Source organism: Choloepus didactylus, chromosome 16 (assembly GCF_015220235.1).
Source record: "Choloepus didactylus isolate mChoDid1 chromosome 16, mChoDid1.pri, whole genome shotgun sequence".
Taxonomy (NCBI): Eukaryota; Metazoa; Chordata; class Mammalia; order Pilosa; family Megalonychidae; genus Choloepus; species Choloepus didactylus.
In genome coordinates, this window is record NC_051322.1 from 57,071,343 (window position 1) to 57,095,102 (window position 23,760).

Here is a 23,760-nt window from a genome sequence, read left to right on the forward strand (position 1 = left end):
AGGAACAAGACAAGGATGCCCGCTATCACCACTGTTATTCAACATTGTGCTGGAAGTGCTAGCCAGGGCAATCCGGCAAGACAAAGAAATAAAAGGCATCCAAATTGGAAAAGAAGAAGTCAAACTGTCATTGTTTGCAGATGATATGATCTTATATCTAGAAAACCCTGAGAAATCGACGATACAGCTACTAGAGCTAATAAACAAATTTAGCAAAGTAGCGGGATACAAGGTTAATGCACATAAGTCAGTAATGTTTCTATATGCTAGAAATGAACAAACTGAAGAGACACTCAAGAAAAAGATACCATTTTCAATAGCAACTAAAAAAATCAAGTACCTAGGAATAAACTTAACCAAAGATGTAAAAGACCTATAGAAAGAAAACTACATAACTCTACTAAAAGAAATAGAAGGGGACCTTAAAAGGTGGAAAAATATTCCATGTTCATGGATAGGAAGGCTAAATGTCATTAAGATGTCAATTCTACCCAAACTCATCTACAGATTCAATGCAATCCCAATCAAAATTCCAACAACCTACTTTGCAGACTTGGAAAAGCTAGTTATCAAATTTATTTGGAAAGGGAAGATGCCTCGAATTGCTAAAGACACTCTAAAAAAGAAAAACGAAGTGGGAGGACTTACACTCACTGACTTTGAAGCTTATTATAAAGCCACAGTTGCCAAAACAGCATGGTACTGGCACAAAGATAGACATATAGATCAATGGAATCGAATTGAGAATTCGGAGATAGACCCTCAGATCTATGGCCGACTGATCTTTGATAAGGCCCCCAAAGTCACTGAACTGAGCCATAATGGTCTTTTCAACAAATGGGGCTGGGAGAGTTGGATATCCATATCCAAAAGAATGAAAGAGGACCCCTACCTCACCCCCTACACAAAAATTAACTCAAAATGGACCAAAGATCTCAATATAAAAGAAAGTACCATAAAACTCCTAGAAGATAATGTAGGAAAACATCTTCAAGTCCTTGTATTAGGCGGCCACTTCCTAGACTTTACACCCAAAGCACAAGCAACAAAAGAGAAAATAGATAAATAGGAACTCCTCAAGCTTAGAAGTTTCTGCACCTCAAAGGAATTTCTCAAAAAGGTAAAGAGGCAGCCAACTCAATGGGAAAAAATTTTTGGAAACCATGTATCTGACAAAAGACTGATATCTTGCATATATAAAGAAATCCTACAACTCAATGACAATAGTACAGTCGGCCCAATTATAAAATGGGCAAAAGATATGAAAAGACAGTTCTCTGAAGAGGAAATACAAATGGCCAAGAAGCACATGAAAAAATGTTCAGCTTCACTAGCTATTAGAGAGGTGCAAATTAAGACCACAATGAGATACCATCTAACACCGGTTAGAATGGCTGCCATTAAACAAACAGGAAACTACAAATGCTGGAGGGGATGTGGAGAAATTGGAACTCTTATTCATTGTTGGTGGGACTGTATAATGGTTCAGCCACTCTGGAAGTCAGTCTGGCAGTTCCTTAGAAAACTAGATAAAGAGTTACCATTCGACCCAGCGATTGCACTTCTCGGTATATACCCGGAAGATCGGAAAGCAGTGACACGAACAGATATCTGCATGCCAATGTTCATAGCAGCATTATTCACAATTGCCAAAAGATGGAAACAACCCAAATGTCCTTCAACAGATGAGTGGATAAATAAAATGTGGTATATACACACGATGGAATAGTATGCGGCAGCAAGAAGGAACGATCTCGTGAAACATATGACAACATGGATGAACCTTGAAGACATAATGCTAAGCGAAATAAGCCAGGCACAAAAAGAGAAATATTATATGCTGCCACTAATGTGAACTTTGAAAAATGTAAAACAAATGGTTTACAATGTAGAATGTAGGGGAACTAGCAATAGAGAGCAATTAAGGAAGGGGGAACAATAATCCAAGAAGAACAGATAAGCTATTTAACGTTCTGGGGATGCCCAGGAATGACTATGGTCTGTTAATTTCTGATGGATATAGTAGGAGCAAGTACACAGAAATGTTGCTATATTAGGTAACTTTCTTGGGGTAAAGTAGGAACATGTTGGAAGTTAAGCAGTTATCTTAGGTTAGTTGTCTTTTTCTTACTCCCTTGTTATGGTCTCTTTAAAATGTTCTTTTATTGTATGTTTGTTTTCTTTTTAACTTTTTTTTTCATACAGTTGATTTAAAAAAGAAGGGAAAGTTAAAAAAAAAAAAACAAAAAAAAAACAAGGGAAAAAAAAAGATGCAGTGCCTCCTTGAGGAGCCTGTGGAGAATGCAGGGGTATTCGCCTACCCCACCTCCATGGTTGCTAACATGACCACAGACATAGGGGACTGGTGGTTTGATGGGTTGAGCCCTCTACCACAGGTTTTACCCTTGGGAAGACAGTTGCTGCAAAGGAGAGGCTAGGCCTCCCTATGGTTGTGCCTAAGAGCCTCCTCCCGAATGCCTCTTTGTTGCTCAGATGTGGCCCTGTCTCTCTAGCTAAGCCAACTTGAAAGGTGAAATCACTGCCCTCCCCACTACGTGGGATCAGACACCCAGGGGAATGAATCTCCCTGGCAACGTGGAATATGACTCCCGGGGAGGAATGTAGACGTGGCATCGCTGGACGGAGAACATCTTCTTGACCAAAAGGGGGATGTGAAAGGAAATGAAATAAGCTTCAGTGGCAGAGAGAATCCAAAAGGAGCCGAGAGGTCACTCTGGGGGGCACTCTTACGCACACTTTAGACAACCCTTGTTAGGTTCTAAAGAATTGGGGTAGCTGGTGGTGGATACCTGAAACTATCAAACTACAACCCAGAACCCATGAATCTCGAAGACAGTTGTATAAAAATGTAGCTTATGAGGGGTGACAATGGGATTGGGAAAGCCATAAGGACCACACTCCACTTTGTCTAGTTTATGGATGGATGAGTAGAAAAATAGGGGAAGGAAACAAACAGACAAAGGTACCCAGTGTTCTTTTTTACTTCAATTGCTCTTTTTCACTCTAATTATTATTCTTGTTATTCTTGTGTGTGTGCTAATGAAGGTGTCAGGGATTGATTTGGGTGATGAATGTACAACTATGTAATGGTACTGTGAACAATCGAAAGTACGATTTGTTTTGTATGACTGCGTGGTATATGAATATATCTCAATAAAATGAAGATTAAAAAAAAAAAGAAATCTAGGGAGCTTCAATAATTAGTAAGTTAATCTGTGTAGAAATTATTTTAAGCTGTAAAGCAAATATTGACTTTAATTGCAAGGTATTACTATTTTAGGCAGTGCCAGAAGGCAACAGACAAAACCTGCTGTCTTGGTCTCCTATTTTCGTGTTTGAAAATGGTCTTAGGTCCACTAGGTGTCAGCATAACGCACAGAATTCTCAAGAATTCCACTTAATGGCAGGCCCTCCTAAGAGTTTTTTGAGAGCAGATATTCTCTCAATAATGCATGCTGTATTTGAAAAACAAGTGATTTAATTTAATTAGCCTTCCTCTAAATAACAACAGCTTTATAATTCGTGCCTACAGATTTTTGTCAGCTTCTGGTAAAATGCTTTCTTCCTCAGGGTTCTTAGGACTGTAGAATGTGCACAAACAAAAAACAAACAAACCCACAATTCAAACAAGACGCAGTATTTGTGCATATAAATCAATTAAGAAAAATTACATATTACAATGGTTTTCAAACCAGGCCCCATGGCAAATAGTCCGTCGACATGGGCTTACAGTGTCCATCTTTCCCCCAGGAGTTGCTGTGAGACCCTTCCGCTCTCCACCCCCCATGCCCGCCCACCCCCATGTCCCCACAACCCTCCCCAGCCCCGCAGCTCCCTTGAAGTTCAAAGATGTGAGGTTGCACCAGGACCACCTCAGGGTTAACTCCTTCTTGCCTCCTTTGTTAGCACATGGGAGGAGGAAAGAACCTCCCAGTGGGAGGGCCAGGTGGTGCCACGGATGAATTAAAGGTGGGGACAGGGTGTGTTAGTAGTTGCCCAGTTGTTTCCTAATTTCCAGGCCTTTGGTGCTCTTAGAATCATACAGCCTAAGTATGGATAAGCCATTTACCCTCTCTGGAAGGTGGTTTTGTAACCAGTTACAAACTTTAATGCATGTATCTTTGAACAGCAGTTCCACTGCAGGGAACTTACCTTGATGAAAACATCCTGAATATGGGAAGAGAATATATATATTCAAGGATAATTGTGACAGCATTAGAATAGTAAAAACTAGGGATTCATTTAAATATCCAGCAATAGACTTGTATGCAATTATTAATAATTTGGGGGATGACTTTTTTTGACATGGAAAGATATTCATAATATAGGATTAAATTAGGCAGGTTGTGAAACTATATGTGCAGTGGGATCCCATTTTGTTGCAGGGTCATATCTGCACCATGGACAGAAAGCCATTTTGGAAGGAGACACACCCAGATGTTAACAGAGGTTGTCTTTGGGTACTGGATTGCCATTGTAATGTTTTTCTTGATTATCTTGTTTTCCAAATCTTCTAACGTGTGTAGGTACATCCATGCTAAAGAACAGTTATTATGGAAATGAAAATAACTGCCTCAGCTCCAAGTTTCTAATTTCATGACTGTTGCAGAAAAACATGTTTATTTTTTAATGCAGTCAGTTTTTTGTTGTCACAGTAGTAAGCTACAGCATGATTGTTAATACATGTTTATTGAATTTAAAATGGTCAGAATTTCCCATTAGGGCTGTTTCAAAGAGGCTGGTGACAGAATGGAAGTATTTTTCACTCTCATGTCTACTCTGAAGAGCCGAGTAGCCGTAAACACCAGCAATCCAAGTCTCTGAAGGGCTTGAGAAAAGCAGAGAAAGAAGTGGGAATTATGGTCAGGACTGAAGTTTCCTGAAATATATATAATTTTAGGCATTTTATTTATTTCCTTGTTACATATTTATTTCAAACAACTACATACAAATCGCTATAGTTTCAACACCATTCTTTTACTTTTGGCAAAAGATTATTTGAGACAGTTGTTATTTGGTAAGTAATGTTAAACTGCCACCAACAAAAGGTGTTGGTTCCAAGGGTGGCATCTAAACTATTATTAAGATTTAAATAGTCTTGCTTATATATACTCATGTAAAAGTGAACTTGGAGAAGCAAATGTTGTGACTGTTAAGTATGTAGGTTCTGAGAAAGGGTGCTTGAGTTTTTTTGTTTTTGTTTTTTATTAAAGAAGTTATAGGTTTACAGAAAAATCATGCATATAATACAGGGTCCCCCTGTATCACCCTGTATTAGTCAAGGTTTGCTAGGGAAACAGAACTGAAGGGATATATATATATGTGTGTGTGTGTGTGTGTGTGTGTATATATATATACATATATATTATGTAAGTATTATGAGATTTTTTTAATAGGTATTGGGTCATGTGACTGTGGGGTTGGGTGAGTCCAAATTCTGTAGGGCAGGCAAGCTGGGAACTCTGATGAAAGTTTTTGATGTATTCCTCAGGAGAAACTGGCCAGTTGAAGTAAAGTTGGAAATTCTCCCTCCTGACTGCTGAAATCATCACTTCTTTTAAGGCAGCTGTCCACTTTTGGCTGGTACCTGTATGATGTGCAGAACCATCTGTAAACCAGGCCTGAGTTTTCTCTTCAACTGATTGTAGGGAACTCCCCAAGAGGCCATAGCTGTGGGCTGGGAAAGAGAAGGTAAGGTGGCAGGAGTAGGGGCCGTGGGCATTTGGGCCACTTTCTCATATAACTTACTTGTGTCTTTAAGGACCCACTCAAGCCCTATCTCGTATATACCACTTCCATTTTATGATGGAGTGCTGCTGTTCATGCCCAACTTTTTGGCAGGTCAGACAACACCCAGTTAATGATAGGCAACTCAAGTCTCATGGTAATTTGGTGGCCCATGGTTAAGCATTCAGTCTCTACTAAAGCCCAGTAGCAGGCCAAAAGCTGTTTCTCAAAAGGAGTGCATTATCTACAGGGGATGGCAGGTCTTTGCTCCAAAATCCTAAGGGTCTGAGTTGTGATTCTCCTGTAGGGGCCTGCCAGAGGCCCCAGATAACATCTCTATTTGCCACTGACACTTCCAGCACCATTGGATCTGTTGGATCATATGGCCTAAGTGGCAGAGTAGCTTGCACAGCAGCCTGGACCTGTTGCAGAGACACCTCTTGTTCTAGTTCCCCTTCAAAACTAGCAGTTTTTTGGGTCATTTGGTAAATGGGTCATATTCCAAATGTAGAATATGTTGTCTCCAAAATCCAAAGAGGCCAACTAAATGTTGTGCCTCTTTTTTTAGTTGTAGGAGAGGCCAGATGCAGCAGCTTATCCCTGACCTTAGAAGGGATATATTGACATGTCCCACATCACTGGACACCTAGAAATTTCACTAAGGTGGAAGCACCCTGAATTTATGTTGGATTTATCACTCACCCTCTGATCTGAAGTGCTTTACCAATAAGTCTAGAGCAGTTGCTACTTTTTGCTCACCAGGTCCAGTCAACATGATACCATCAACCTAATGGACCAGTGTGATGTCTTGTGGGAGGGAGAGATGATCAAGGTCCCCACCAACAAGATTATGACGTAGGGCTGGAGAGTTGATATACCCTGAGGACAGTTAAGGTATATTGATGGTCTTGTCAACTAAAATCAAACAGTTTCTGGTGGTCTTTACTAATAGAAATTGAGAAAAAAGGCGTTTGCAAGATCAATAGCTACATACCAGTGGGATGTGTTGATTTGCTCTAGCAACTATACCGCATCTGGAACAGCAGCTGCAATTGGAGTCACCACCTGGTTAAGTTTACGATAAACCACTGACACCCTCCAAGATGCATCTGTTTTCTGCACAAGCAAATAGAAGAGTCGATTGGGGATGTGGTGGGAATCATTACCCCTGTATCCTTCAGGTCCTTGATGATGACACTAATCTCTGCATTCCCTCCAAGAATTTACTATTTTGCTAGGTACAGGCAGTTCTGGTGGTTTCCACTTGACCTTTCCTATCTTTGTAGCCCTCACTTCACAAGTCAGGGGAAATGTTGATTTCTTTTTGTTTCATTTTCCTTTTATTCTTTTAAAAAAGTGCCTAAATTCTGGAAGCATCAGACGAACATACCATTCTGTATACTTTGTAAAGCAAGAGTTAGATTCACATGGCCGCCACCTGTGCACTGCCCCAAGCAGCTTCTGCTACACCCAGCAGCCATGGCCTCAGGATCCCCAGTGGGGGTGGCATGCTGAGGTCCACAGTCTCTTCTGAACACGTCTCTATGAGGAAGGACCAGGACTTTAAGGCATTGTCTCCTACAGCTTTAGCCTGGGAAGTCAAGAAACCATGCTGCCAGTTTCTGAGTATGTCCATTCTGATTATGCATTCTGGAACTTGGGAAATAACCACAGAATGGGTCTAGTGACCCACTGGGGACCCACTGTAAGATGGACCTGGGTGAAAACTCTATTGATCACCTCACCTCCAAAAGCCCCTACTCTGGTGGACCACAATGATGTTGGTTTCCTGGAATTAATGTCACTTCCAAGCCAGTGTTGAATAATACTTGAAATGTCTGATCATTTCCTTTTCCCCAGTGCACAGTTACCCTGGTAAAAGGCCATAGGTCTCTTTGGGGAAAGTTGGGAGGAAGAGTAACAGTATAAATTTTTGGCAATATATTAGGGTCCTTCTCCAAGGGGACCTGCTCTTCCATTCATTCAAGGGGCTTTTGGTCTGTAAACTGTCTCAAGTCTGGGAATTGACTAAGGGGCCATGACTCTCTGTTTTTGTAATTCACATTAGACTTTTGTTCCCTTGACCTGGAAGGCTTCTGCTTATACAGATCAAGTAAGAATTTTGTAGATTGTCCATCTACTTTACTGCTAAATACCTCATGATCTACTAGCCAATGCCATAGGTATGTGCAAGTTAAACTATTTTGATTACTGCTTTGAGTCTACTGTCAGTTATGGTAGCCACACCCACCTTGTCTTTGTCTATTAAGTGCTCCCCCTTGGCTTCTGCCTCCCTGGGATCTGATCATCCCCACTGTGTTTAAGCATCCCAGTTCACAGCAGCAGTTCCCACAGTAATACCTGACCTACAGAGAAGAGCTCCAGGGATTGTAGTCTTACAATTTATTCCTCATGGTCCTGGTGGAAGGTGTGTCCTCTGGACATAGCTGGGGTGGGTGAACAGGTCTTCCATGATTAATACACTCTAATGTTCCAATCCCCTCATCTGTATTATACTAGGGCAGTTCTGGCATTTGACCTCAGGCAATGTAGGACCCCTTTCAGTGCATGCTTCAGCCAACCACCTGAACAAACTGTTAGAGCCCTTTCTAACCCTTCAAGCTTCAACTTTGAATCCAGAATCTCTGTTTAGTGGGCCCATATTAGTAATATCACCCTGATCCAACTTTATGTTCCTTCCACCATTATCCCCACATCCTCACTATCCATTCCCATATATGTTCTCCTGATTTCTGTCTATATAAACTGGAAAAATCATGCAGTCCTTTTGGAATACAATGGACCCCCACGTGGGTCACATCTTTTGCCTCACCTTTTGAGGTCTCTTGGGACTTCAGTTCAGTTATAGGTCTGGAAACAAAGAGGGATGGTGGGGGTGGGTCATGAGAAGAATTAGAAGTGTCTTGCAGGCCACCCACTTCAGGGCAATTCCCTTGCAGTTTCATGTGGTGAAAGAGTCCCCTGTGGTGAAAGAGTTTCATGTGGTAAAAAAATTTCATGTGGTGAAAGAGGATTGACATTTTCTGACAGAAGAATGAGGGCTGTTTCCTCAGGGGAGGTGGTTACAGGTTTATCAGGCACAGCAGGGTTAATCTCTTCAAGTGGAGATTGGGTGGCTGATTGCCCAGCACAGCCCATTACAGGTTTGTCTGGCAAAGACTCAGGGGAATCTAGGGTTTTGATGTCCCCACTGTTACATATCCCCATTCCAGTTTTCAGGGTCCCATTCCTTTCCAATCAATGCCCTCACTTTAACAGCAGACACCCTGCGAGGTTGGGAATTCAATTTATGTTGTAATTCAGCCACTGGCACAATGAGACTTTGGGTCTGTTTTTCAGAAATCTCAAGTCTGTGACTACATGAAATAAGATTTTCTTTCAAGGCGTATGTAGAAACTTTCATGTCCTTCATGCAGTGCTTAAGTTGGAAATTTGAAGCCTTGAGGTCATCCCTTTCTTTTATAAATCTATCAAGCATATTTAGGAGCAATCAGCCAAATCATTATGTATTTTAATTGCACAAAATTCTGTTCATGTCTCAAAAATACTCTCACCCAGAGCCTTACCTCATAAGCATTTGAGTAGCTGTATCCTGTGATGATATTTTGCATATCTCTATTGCCAGCTTACCCCATGGACTATCTGGGCCATCTTGATCATTGGGAATAGAGTCACTAGTGCCTTTAAATCTATTCGGGTTAGAGAACCAATTCTAAAAGCCCTGGAATGAACTCAGAAATCTCATCCTTAAGAATCTGTTTCTCAAGAACCAAATCTGTATTAGTCAAGGTTCTCTATGGAAACAGAACTGACAGGAGATATATATATATAGTGTAAACATTGAGATTTTTTTAATAGGAATTGGCTTATGTGACTATGGGGATGGGCAAGTCCAAATTCCATAGGGCCGGCAATCTGGGAACTCCAATGAAGGTTTTCGATGGATTCCCCAGGAGTAGCTGGCTGGCTGGAATAGAGACGGAAACTCTCCCTACTAACTGCTGAAGTTATCACTTCTCCTTTTAAAGCCTTCAATTGATTGGATGAGACTCCTCTCATTGCTGAAGGCAATCTCCTCGGCTGACTGTAGTGGCAGTCAACTTACTGATGATTTAAGTACACGAACTATCCTCCAGTAACGATCAGGCGAGTGCTTGCTTGGCTAAACTGGGCACTATAACCTGACCAACTTGACAAATGAACTTAACCATCACACACCTTATTATTAACACCTTGTATTGTGTGGTATTTTTGTTACAATTGATGAAAGCACAGTTTTATAATTGTACTATTAATCGTATTCCGTGGTTTAACTTACGCTTCACTGTATTGTGCAGCTCCATAGATTTTTTTTTTTAATTTTTATTCTAGTGGCATGTATATAACCTAAAATTTCCCCTTTTAACCACATTCTAGTAGATAATTCAGTGCTGTTAATTATGTTCACAATGTTGTGCTACCTTCACCACCATCCATTACCAAAACTTTTCCATTTGTCCCAAATAGAAACTCTGTATATTTTAAGCCTTAACTCCCTACTCTGTATTCCCACCCCATCCCCTGGTAACCTATATTCTGGATTCTAACTCTATGAGTTTGCTTATTCTAATTATTTCATGTCAGTGAGATCATACAATATTTGTCCTTTTGTGTCTGTCTTATGTCACTCAACATGATGTCTTCAAGATTCATCCATGTAGCAAAACTTCATTCCTTTTTAGAGCTGCATAATATTCCATTTTGTGTATATACCACATTTTGTTTATCCTTTCATCAGTTGATAAACATTTGGGTTTCTGCCATCTTTTGGCAGCTGTGAACAATGCTGCTACAAAATCAATGTGTATATATTTGTTGGAGTCCCTGCTTTCAATTCTTTGGGGTATATACCTACAAGCAGGATAGCTGGGTCATATGGTAATTCTAAACAACTTTCTGAGGCACTGCCAAACTGTCTTCCACACTGGCTACACTATTTTACACTCCACCAATAATGAATATGTGTTCTTGTTTCTCCACATCCTCTCTGACACTTGTAATTTTCTGTTTGTTTGTTTGTTTTTCAGTAGCCATTCTAGTGGTGTGAAATGGTATCTCACTGTGGTTTTGATGTGCATTTCCCTAATGGCTAATGATGTTGAGCATCTTTTTGGCTATTTGTATATCTTCTTTGGAGAAATGTCTCTTCAAATCTTTTGCCCATTTTTAAATTGGGTTGTTTGTCTTTTTGGATTTCTCTTTGTATTCTGAATATTAAATCCTTATTGGAAATGTGGTTTACAGATATTTTCTCCCATTATGTTGATTGTCATTTCACTTTCATGATAAAGCTCTTTAAGGTTCAAAAGTTTTTAATTTTGATGGATTCCCATTTATCTATTTTTTCTTTTGTTGCTTGTGCTTTGGGTGTAAAATCTAACACAGGGCCCTGAAGATGCTTTCCTATGTTTTCTTTTAGGAGTTTTATAATTCTGGCTCTTATATTTAGGTCTTTGATCAATTTTGAGTTGATTTTAGTATATGGTGTGAGGTAGGGGTCCACCTTCATTCTTCCTTTTTTCTTAAATTCAGTTTTATTGAGATATATTACATACCATACAATCATCCACAGTGTACAATCAGTTGTTCACAGTACCATCATACAGTTGGGCATTCATCACCACCATCAATTTTTTTAATGGTCTAAAAATCTTTAATTTTTGTGTACCAGGTTCATAAAGAATACCTTATCAGAAAGAACAAGCATGGTGAAAACTTTTAAAGAAATTCTTCTGTGAGTGTATATATGAAAGTTGTAATTTTTTTAATTTAAGCATCATGTGATATGTAAAGCAAGAACAAGGAAAGATGAGGCTTACTTTTAACAGTATTACTTAGTAACATATTAAATATATTTTAATATATTATCAAATCTGTGAAGAACCACAGGTTAATATACTTCTGCTGGTTACTTTTTAATTTTTTCACTTTAAAGACAAGACCAAAATCAAAACCTCTAAACTTATGGTTTCAACTTGGAAGAATCAAAGAATGGTTGTAATTTAAAATAGTTATCAATAAAGCAAATATTCTTTTGAGTGTTAATAGCTGATACTGAAACAGGATAAAGTATAAACATCATATTCTGCTCTTAATTTGAAGGTGCCAGTGAAATCAATTCAAATATTTATTCTGAAAGATGCTACTATGAAGGCTGCACATTCAAATATAGATAATGAGTATTTAAAATTAAATTTATGGAATACCTAGAAAATGGGTTTCTTTGGAACTTGCAGGCAAATTTATAATATTCATTAGCAATGATTTTTTAAAGACTTAGAAGGCCAATATTTTAATATAAAACTAGGTTTAAAATTGTCTTCCTTTAGTGTTTTCAATTGTCACATGGCCATGAACCAAAGAATCAAATAATTTCAAATGAACACTGGTACTATTTGGACAAAAATTCTCATGTGTCAGTACTTTTAATGTTGTGTACATCAAATTATAGTAGAAAGACAACTATAAACAAAATACAGTCCCTGTTTTCATTAACAGCACAACTGTGTTACAGTAAACCAAGTTTATGTTCAACCATCAGTGTGGTTCTCCCATTACTTCACTCTGTGATGGATCATTAAGAATATCTTCAAATCCAATAGTCTCATCATTATCCTTCAAAATATCCAGTGAAAAGTTTGAGCTTGGAAGAAATGGAAGCCGCTAAGCATGCTGCGCTTTCTTGAGTTCCATCTGTAATTTTAGTGGAGCAAACAGACCCTGGATGTTTCTCAGTGTGGAAAAATTCATTTTATCTTGGTTGAGCTGGAAATTCTTTTCTGATAATTCAAGAGGATGACTGGGCAAAAGTTCATTTTTCACACAAGGAAATCCTCTCCGAAGAAGATCTTGACTTTCAAAAGGGCCGTTTGCTGAAAGTTCAGTTACTGGAATACTGTCCTTTAGCTGAGATCCAAGTCCTCTGGCATTCATCTTCAGCCTGCTGTCCACACCGCCTCTCAGCCCCGTCCACAGTCAATTTTTAAACATTTTCCTTACTTCAAAATAAATGAATAAATAAATAAATAAATAAATAAAAATAAAAATAAAAATAAAAAAGAACACCTAAAGCATTCCCCCCACCCCCGTCCAACCCTATTTTTCGTTTAATTTTTGTCCCCATTTTTCTACTTATATGTCCATACACTGGATAAAGGGAGTGTGAACCACAAGGTCTTTACAATCACACAGTCACACTGTGTAAGCTACATAATTATACAATCATCTTCAAGAATCAAGGCTACTGGGTTGCAGTTCAGCAGTTCCAGGTATTTCCTTCTAGCTGTTCCAATACACTAAAAACTAAAAAGGGATATCTATATAGTGCATAAGCATGCCCTTGAGAGTAACCTCTTGACTGCATTTGAAATCTCTCAGCCACTGAAACTTTATTATTTCATTTTGCTTTCTCCTTTTGATTAAGAAGATTTTCTCAATCCCATGATGCTGGGTCCAGGCTCATCCCCGGGATTCATGTCCCACATTGCCAGGGAGATTCACACCCCTGGGAGTCATGTCCCACATGGAGGGAGGACAGTGAGTTTACCTGCCGAGTGGGCTTGGGGGCAGGAGGTGGGGGCACATCTGAGCAACAGAGAGGTTCTTTGGGGGTTACTCTTAGGCACAATTATAAATAGGCTTAGCCTCTCTTTTGCAGTAATAAGCTTCATAAGGGCAAACCCCAAGATCGAGGGCTCAGCCTACTAAATTGGTAGTCCTCAGTGTTTGTGAGAATATCAGTAATAACCCAGGTGGAAAGTCCAACATTTCTGCATTTTTCCCCAGTTCCTCAGGGGGGCCCTGTAAATACATTTTTACTCTCTGCCCAAATTATTTTGGGATGTATTAGGACTTCACACTAACCTGTACAAACCTACCAGATCTCACTTCCTATTCAAAGTTCAAAGTAATTATGGTGTTTGAATAAACTGACCATACAAGTTAAATTATTTAGTGTGCTACAGAAAATATAGATCCTGCACCAAATAAACATCTCTTCCCTTGGTCTCAAACAGAAGTTGAAGTTTTAAAACCCAGTCAATATTGTCTTTACCTTTTGGCCTGATTTGCCTTAGTCCCAATCAAATCCGCATCATTCCTATTTCTAATTGAAGTCTGATCTCTTTTTCAGCTTTTTTTTAACAGTTGTTGTATGAGGTAATACTGACATTCATAGCTGCCAAGTTCTAGCTCTGAGTTTCAGGTGTCACACAGATACCCAAAGTTCCAGAGACCAACCAGGTTATACATGAAGAGCTCAGCATCTCAGAATTTGGAGATAACCATTACAAATCAGCAATAGATGTGACTGCTGTAAGGTCTTACAATCTAGGGACCCTTACAATAAGCAGTCGCCTGATAATCTGTGCTGCTCTAAGATTCAGTTTGCAGAGTTTACACATTATAATTAGTCCATATTAGTGAGGTGTTTGATGTTTATCTTTTCATTTCTGGTATACTTCCTCAAAATGCTGTCCTCAAGATCCATTCACCTAGTTGCGTGTCTCACAACTTCATTCCTTGTTGCAGTTGCTCAATATTCTATTGAATGCATACACCACAGTTCACCATTCTGTTCATCAGTCAGCGTACTCTTAGGCCACCTCCATCCATTGCAAATCGTGACTACTGCCACCATAAACACCAGCGTGCAAGTGTCACCTTCATTCTTTTGCGTATGGAGATCCAGTTTTCCCAGTGCCATTTGTTGAAGAAAGTTTTCTTTTCCAGTTGAGTGGTCTTCATCCCCTTGTCAAAACTCAGTTGGCCATAAATGTGAGGGTTATTTTCTGAACTCTCAATTCAGTTCCATTGGGCTATATGCCTGTCCTTGTGCCAGTACCATACTATTAGATTATTGTGGCTTTGTAACAAGTTTTAAGATTGGCAAGTTTGAGTCCTCCAACTGCATTCTTCGTTTTCAAGGTGGCTTTGGCTATTCAGGGCTATTCACCCTTCCATGTAAATTCCATATACATGATTGACTTTTTCATTTCTACAAAGAAGTCTGTTGGAATTTTGATTGGGATTGCACTGAATCTGTAAATTGCTTTGTGTGCAATTGACATCTTAGCAATATTTAGTCTTCCTATACATGAACACAGAATATTCTTCCATTTATTTAGGTCTTCTTTGATTTCTTTTAGCAGTGTTTTCTCTATGCAAAATCTTTACATCCTTGGTTAGATTTATTCCTAAATATTTGATTGTTTCTATTGCAAATGGATTTTTTTTTTCTTGATTTCCTTTTCCAATTCTCCAATACTAGTGTATAGAAATACTACTGAGTTTTGGGTGTTGATCTTGTACCCCACCACTTTGCTGAATTCATTTATTAGCTCTAGGAGCTTTGTTGTGGATTTTTCAGGATTTTCTATATACAGGATCATGTTATCCGCAAATAGGGAAAGTTTTACTTCTTCCTTTCCAATTTGGATGCCTTTTACTTATTTTTCTTGCCTAATTGCTCTAGCTAGAACTTCTAATACAGTGTTGAATAACAGTGTTGACAGTGGGCATCCTTGTCTCGTTTTTGATCACAGAGGGAAAACTTTCAGTCTCTCACCATTAAGTATGATGTTAGCTGTGGGTTTTCAGTATATGCCCTTTATCATGTTGAGGAAGTTTCCTTCTATTGCTAGTTTTCTAAGTGTATTTTCAAGAGTGGGTGCTGTATTTTGTCAGATTCCTTTTCTTTGTCAATTGTGCTGATCAGGTGATTTGTTCTCTTTATTCTGTAATGTGGTGTATTACATTAATTGATTTTCTTATGTTAAACCAACCTTGAATACCTGGGATAAATCCCACTTGATCACAGTGTATACTTCTCTTAATGTAATCAGCGTTTGGATTCAGTTTGCTAATATTTTGTTGAGGATTTTTACATCTATATTCGTAAGGTTTGTTAGTCTGTAGTTTTCCTTTCTTTTGGTATCTTTATCTGGCTTTGGTATGAGGGTGATGTCCTCATAGAATGAATTAAGGAGTGTTCCCTCCTCTTCGATTATTTTTGGAAGATTTTGAGCAAGATTGGCGTTAATTCTTCTTGAAATGTTTGGTAAAATTCCCCTGTGAAGCCATCTGGTCTTGGGGTTTTCTTTCTTTGGAGGTTTTTGATCACTGAATCAATCTCTTTGCTAGTTATTGGTTTGCTGAGATCTATTTCTTCTTGAATAAGTGTAGGTAGTTTGTGTGTTTCTAGGATTTTATCTGTTTCATCCAGGTTATCTAATTTGTTAGCGTACAGTTGTTGATAGCATCATCTTATATTCCTTTTTATTTCAGTGTGATCAGAAGCAATGTTCCCCTTTGCATTTCTGGTTTTATTTGCGTATTCTTTCATTTTTTGTTCCATCAGTCTAGCTACAGGTTTGTCAATGTTACTGATCTTTTCAAAGAACCAACTTTTGGTTTTGTTGATTTTCTTTATTGCTTTTTTTTGTTTTCTATTTCATTTATCTCCAATCCGATCTTTGTTATTTCCTTCCTTCTGCTCACTTTTAGTTCAGTTTACCCTTCTTTTACTCATTCTTCCAGTTTTGAGATTAGGCCTCTGATTTGAAATCTTTGTTCTTTTTTAATGTCTGAATTTAGAGTTATAAATTTCTTTCTCAGCACTGCCTTCACTACATCCCATGAGTTTTTGGTATGTTGTATTTTCATTTTCATTCATCTGATATTTCCCAATTTCTCTTATGATTTCCTCTTTAAACCACTGGTTGTTTAAGAGTGAGTTGTTTAAGTTCCACATAATTATTAATTTTCCATTTCTCCCTCTGTTATTGATGTCTAGCTTCATTCCATCATGATCATAGAATATATGTTATATTATTTCAATATTTTTTAATTTATTGAGGCTTGTTTTGTGACCTAAGGTCTGGTCTATCCTAGAGAATGATTCATGTGCGCTTGAGAAGAATTTGTATTCTGTTTTGTTGGGTGAAGTTTTCTATATATGTCTATTAGTCCTAGTTGGTTTAGAGTATCATTCAAGTCTTATATTTCCTTACTGATCTTCTGTCTAGTTGTTCTGTCCGTTATTGAAAGTGGTGTATTAAAGTCTCCTACTATTAATATAGAACCACCTATTTCTTTCTTCAAATCTGTCAATATTTGCTTCATGTATTTTGGGGCTCTGCTGTTAGGTGTATATACATTTATATTTGTTATATCTTCTTGTTGAATTGATCCCTTTATTAGTATGTAATGACCATCATTGTCCTTCGTTACAATTTTTGAGTAAAGTCTGTTTTATCTGATGATAGAGTAGCTACCCCAGCTCTCTTTTGGTTACTACTCACATGGTATATTTTTTTTACCATCCTTTCAATTTCCACCTATTTATGTCTTTGAATTTAAGGTGAGCCTCTTCCAAACAACAAATAGTTGGGTTATGTTTCTTTTATACATTCTCCCAATCTCTGCCTTTTGACTGAGGGGTTTAATCCATTTACATTTATAGCCACTACTTATAATGCAGGACTTTCTTCTGCCATTTTGTTATTTAGTCTTTGTATGTTTTAGTCCTTCATTGACCCTCAATTCTTCTGTTAATACCTCCTTTCATTTTTATTTGATTTTTTTTTTTTTGTATTGTACTATATTGAGTCCCTTCTCATTTCTATATGGATATGTTTTGTATATTTTTCCTTGTGGCTACCATGGGGTTAAAATATAACATCCTAAATATATAGTAACCATATTTGATTTGGTACCAACTTGACTTCAGTAACATGCAGATACACTGTTCCTATACTGCTCTGTCCCCCCACCTTTTTTTGTATCTGATACAAATTATTTCTTTTTGTGTTGTATGTCCAGAACTGTAAATTTATCATTACCTTTTATGAATTTGCATTTTAGCACTTGTAGGAAGTAAGAAGTAGGGTTATATACCAAAAAATACAGTACAATACTCCTGGCATTTATAATCACCCAAATGGTTACCTTTACCAGAAGTCTTTATTTCTTTATACCATTTGGAACTCCTGTCTAGTGTCTTTTCCTTTCAGTCTGAAGAACTACTTTTATCATTGCTTGTAGAGCAGATCTAGTGGTAATGAACTCCCCAGCTTTTGTTTATCCGGGAATGTCTTAATCTCTCCCTTGTTTTTTTTTGTTTTGTTTTGTTTTTAATAAATTTTATTTCGAAATAAATTCAAACTTACAGGAACAATTGCAAAAACAGTACAAACCCCATACGTAGAACTCTAGCATACCCGACTCCCCTCCCCCGATACCCTGATCCACCACCTTTAATATCCTGTCACACCACCATTTCTTTCTTTCCCTCCCTCTCTCCCTCTCTCCCTCCCTCCCTGTCTATCATCCATCATCTATTGTTCCTCTGAACATAGGAGAGCAAGCTGCGCATATCTTTGAACAAACACTATAATTCACATATACCTTTCCCATGGACAAGAACATTCTTTTATGCAATCCCATTAAGCACAGCTAAGAAGTTCAAGAAGTTCAACATTGATACAAAGCTTACATTCTGTATTTCCTTTTTTTTTTCTTATGTCCCATCTGTGTCCCTTTGAGCCTCCTCTCCTCCATCCTCAGATCCCATCCAGGATCATCCTTGGCATTTAATTGTCATCTATTTAGACTGTCTTTTTTTTTTTCAATTGTGGAAACATATATACAGCCTAAATCTTCCCATTCCACCCCCTCCCTAGCATTCCATTAGTGGGATTAATCACATTTAGAACGTTGCAATGCTATCACGTTCCCACCATCCATTTCTAGAAGTTTCCCTTCACCCCAAACAGAAACCCTACACTCATTTCTTAACTCCCCATTGCCCCTTTCTCACTTGTTTTTGAAAGAAAGTCACACTAGATAGAAAATTCTTGATCAGCAGTTATTTTCTCTCAGCACTTTAAGTATTTCAGTCCATCTGCCTTCTTGTCTCCATGGTTTCTGACGAGAAATTGGCACTCAGTCTAACTGGGATTCCCCTGTACATAAGAACTTGTTGCTTTTCTCTTGCAGCTTTCAGAACTCTCTCCTTGTCCTTTGCATTCAGCAGTTTGATCAATCGAGAAGGGGTATATTTTTCTTTAGGTTTATTCTGTTTCATGTTCCCTGGGTTTCTTGGATGTACATATTCATGTCTTTTGCCAAGTTTGAGAATTTTTCTGTTATTTTTTCTTTGACTATTCCTTCTTCCCTTTTCTCTCTTTCTTCTCCTTCTGGGACTCCCTAATATATATATTGGTACACTTGATCTTGTCTCAATCAAGTGACAGGCTATTTTTGCTTTTTATATATTTTTTCTTTTTGCTTCTCAGCCTGACTCACTTCAATTATATTGTTTTCGAGTTCACTGATTCTTTCTCCTTCCATCTCCAGCTTGCTGTTGAAAGTCTCGGGAATTTTTTCATTTCGGTTACTGTGGTCTTCAACTCCAGTAATTCTGTTTGATTCCTTTTTAAAATTTCTACCTCTTTATTGCAACTCCCATACTGTCATTCATTGTTTGCTTTATATCCTTTAGTTCTTTTTCTGTATTTACCTTCATCTACTTGCACATATTGATTCCTTTTTTAAAAGTCTTTGTATGATATATACGATATAAACAAATACGGGGTTCTTTGCCCGGTGCACACAGAAGCCCATCTGTGACACCAGCTATATGTGGGGCAGGAGATCAGATGGCCTGTCAGCCCAAGCATTTGTCTCTCTAAGGAGTCTAAGGAGTTCAGGATTTTTATGGATTCAAACAAGAGGGGTTAGAGTAGTTACCATTACAGTAGTAAGTATACACAGGACTGAGACTAGTTGAGTTTCAGAAATTTCAGGTATTCACTTCTGCCTATTCTACAACATAGAAAGAAAAAACACCTATATAATGATTCAGTGATTCAGTAATCATAATCATTTGTTAATTCTTAATTTCTTGGTTACATATATCCACAGCCTCATCTTATTCATTGATGTTTTCTGGATTTTATCCACTTCCTTTGGATGGGCCATTGTTTCTTGTTTCTTTGTCTTATATTTTTTGTGGCACACTGTACATTTTAATGTTTTAAAATGTTAGCTCTGGGATATTTTCCTTAGATGTCTGTTTCTTGAGTTTGTATCAGCTAGTAGTATGGCAGAGATTTTCTTGAGTGTCAGGATCTAACAAAACCAAGCAAACCTAAGCAAAAAACACTTTACCTTCTTTGCAAATTGTTTTGGCATCGACTGGTGCTCTGTATCGGAGTTCAGCCCTCCTATCAGAAACGTCAGCCCAATGTGAATGCAAACTGCGGGACCTTCCCTATCTTTTCTGGGCCTGTGTCTTTTCCTGGGCTTGTGCTTACCGGTGGCCTTAGGAATTGTTCTAGTTTGCTAATGCAGCCAGAATGCAAAATACCAGAAATGGATTGGCTTTTATAAAGGGGGTTTATTTGGTTACAGAGTTACAGTCTTAAGGCTATAAAGTGTCCCATGTAACACATCAACAATTGGGTATGTTCACTGGAGAAAGGCCATTGGCATCCAGAAAACCTCTGTTAGGTCGGAAGGGATGTGGCTGGTGTTTGCTTATATTTCAAAATGGCTTTCTCCAAAATGTCTGCGTCGGCTTCCAAAGGCTGTCTTCAAAATGTCTCTGCAAGCTGCAGCAACAAACTCCTTCTGTCTGTGCTCTTATATAGTGCTCTAGTAAATTAATCAAGGCCCACACTGAATGGGCGGGGCCACACCTCCATAGAAATGATCTAATCAGAGTTATCACCTACAGTTAGGTGGGTCACATCTCCATGGAAACAACCTAATCCAAAGGTCACACCCTAATCAAAAAGATTAATCAATATGCCCCCACAAGATTGCATTAAAGAACATGGCTTTTTCTGGGGGGCATAATATATCCAAACTGGCACAGGACTTCTCCTGCTTATAGGTGTTTGCCTCCTCTGCTTCCCAGGAAACAGACCTTCTCCCTCTTCTAGGTGTTTCACTGCAGGTCTTAAAGCAGGTGAGCCATTGTCCTAGGCTCTCTGCCTCAATTGCTTCTTACACTGCTTTCCTTGTCTCATGCTGCTTTTTCCTGGAGGGCAAACTCTGGGAGGGGCGGCATAGTGGAGAGGAGTTTCCCAATTCACTTCTTCCAGCCAGAGAGGCCAGGGACCTACAAAGGGAGTGCAGGCCAGCTCCAAACTGCCCTGGGGAGGGGATGACAGAGGAGGCACAAAGGGAGCCAGGAGCTTCTTTCACTGCTCCCCAAAGCTATGTTTCCTTGACTTGGCACCTGCCTGGCAAATACAGCCCCTCAACTGTCCTCTGTAGCTCTTTGGAAGCCAAAGCTATGTTTTCTTGACTTGGCACCTGCCTAGCAAATACAGCCCCTCCACTGCCTTTGTCTGGGGCAGTTGGAACAATGACGGCCCTCAGAGCCAGGGATCCAGTGATCCAAAGTCGCTAATCAGAAGCAGTGATCAGTGATTGGACCATATATACCCCTCCCCCTCTTGGATCTTGTGAACTGGATTTTTATTTCCCTGTCTGTCACCAGCAAGCTACGCCAGCCCCACCTGCTGCTTGCTGTGAGGGTGGGCGACAGTAACCGCTGTGCAGAGAGAGCAATTCACTGGGTGTTTATTGTCATCTCCCAGCCTCTCCCTCCTGCTCTTCCCTGGATGCTGTACAGTAGATTCAGACAGGTCCTGCCTGTTTAATAGTTGTTCTGCTGGAGGGATTGATTCCTGGAGCTTCCTACTCCAATCTTCCCACAATTTCTGCTTCGTTTCCTGATACATTGTGTTGCTGGTATCAATCCAGAGAGGGAAGGAAAACTTTTTTTTTTAAGTTATAAAAGTAATACAAAAAAAAAAAAAATAAAAATAAAAAAAAAAAATAAAAATAAAAAAAATAAAAAAAATAAAAAAAAAAAAAAAAAAAAAAAAAAAAAAAAAAAAAAAAAGTAATACATGGTGCTTCATTCAGCAGATATTTGGGGGTCTGCTATGTGCCAGGCATTGCTCTAGGTGTGGGGGCTAGGCAGTGAACAAAACAGACAAAAGTCCCTGCCCTCACAGAGCTTACATTCTATTCGAGGGAGACAGACAACAAAACGATAGAAAAGTAAATATATAATGTTCTGGATAGGGATGGGCTGATAGGATGGCTTTTGAGCAGAGATCTGAACATGTGAGAAAGTGGACCCTGCAGTTATCTGGAGGGAAAGGTTTCCAGGGAGCAGGGACAACAGCAAGCCCTGAGCTGCTTGACAAGTTAGATGAAAAACAATAAGGCCAGTAGGCAGATTTTTTTCCCCACTTTTAAATGCAAACATTTTGGAAGATACCTTTTCACCCACATCCAAGATGAATTTTCAAGGATAAAGTCATAGAAGTGGATTTGCTGGCTAAGGTGTATGCATGTCTGTAAGGCTTTTGATACATGTGAGAAGCAGCCTGCACATGCATTCCAGAAAGGAACCACCTTGCAGCTCACAACAGTGTGGAAAGGTGCTGGCTCCATGTCCCCCATATGAGAAAGGAACTTTAAAACCTGGCTGATTTCTTGGGAAAATTTGGAATATTTTTGTTTTCATTTGAAGTTCTTTTATTATTAGGGTGGTTGAATAATTTTTCATGTTTATTGACCATTTGTATTTTGTATGTGAGAGAGAGAGAAAGCGTGTATGCATGAAAATTACCTTTTTTTTGTCCATTGACTTTTTTTTGTTGGGGATTTCATCTCTTTCTTATTGATTTGTAAACATCATTATACATTCAGGATATTAAACTGCAGTCTGTTTTGTATGTTGCCGTTATTTTTGCATTGTTTGTTCCTTTCTCTTTCCATGTTCTTTATGGTGTCGTTTGGCCAGTGCATTGCATGTTGGCAGATCTGTCCATCTTTCCCTTACTGGCTTCGGTTCTCGTCCCTTAGAGGTATTCGTTAAATTTAATCTGCTAATTGCTGGAAAGTTCTCCAGAGTGAAGAGAACTGATTTTAATTTCAAAATATTTGGGTAACCATGTAAATGTTCTAAGACTATACTCTCTGGTGCCCAGAACCAGGTCTGATTCCATTACTCATTGCTGCATCCTTCTAGAAAATAATCTTCAGTTAGAGCAGAGCTAACTGGGATTTTAAAATTGCAGCTACATTTCTTCCTGAAGAAACGATTCAAAGAATATTTCAAGAGGCAATAAAGCACAAAGAAATACCACATTTGTAGTTCTTATCTTCACCTCTTCTCCAGACTAGCTGGAAAGTATGAAAAATTCAGTTGTCACGAATTGTATCTGCATCAGGTGGCTATTGAAAGGTCTGACCCTCTGAGTTTTGAACATTAGCCATCATGGACCCAACGTCTTGTTCCTGAAATAGCAGCACGAGTAAATAATTCTTCACATTATGCAAATAGAAAAGGTGTCTGTGCCCGTTTGGATGTATTATATCCCCCAAAATGCCATGTTTTTTTGATGCAATCTCATGGGGCCAGTCGTATTACTGTTGATTGGGTTGGAACCCTTTAATTGTTTCCATGGAGATGTGACTCAATCAACTTTGATTGGATAATTTCCACGGTGGTGTTACCCCACCCATTCAGGGTGGGTTTTAATTAAATCACTGGAGCCATATAAAACAGCTGACAACAGAAGGAACCCAGTGCTGTTGCAGCCGAGGGAGTCATTTTGGAGATGGCCATTGAAAGTAGACTTTTGCTAGTCCAGAGTTTGCCTGGAAGAAACTAAGAGAATACCGCCAGATGCCTAGAGAGAAATGTCCTGGGAGAAAGTCATCTTGAAACCAGGACTCTGGAGCAGACACCAGCCACGTGCCTGTGCCTTCCTAGCTAACAGAGATTTTTTGGACACCATCGGTGTTCATTGAAGGTAGCCTATTGTTGATGCCTTAATTTGGACACTATTAGGGCCTTCAAACTGTAGATTTGTAGCCAAATAAACCCCTTTTATAAAAGACAATCCATTTCTGGTATTTTGC

The 23,760-nt window shown here is 38.9% G+C and overlaps 1 protein-coding gene and 1 pseudogene across 2 annotated transcripts in view; one reads left to right on the forward strand and one right to left on the reverse strand.

The window, feature by feature from the left end:
- TMEM241 (transmembrane protein 241) overlaps positions 1-23,760 on the forward strand; it is a 168,160-nt gene that overhangs the window by 33,740 nt on the left and 110,660 nt on the right. The window lies entirely within an intron of this gene.
- Positions 12,317-12,741, reverse strand: LOC119511659 (annotated as a pseudogene).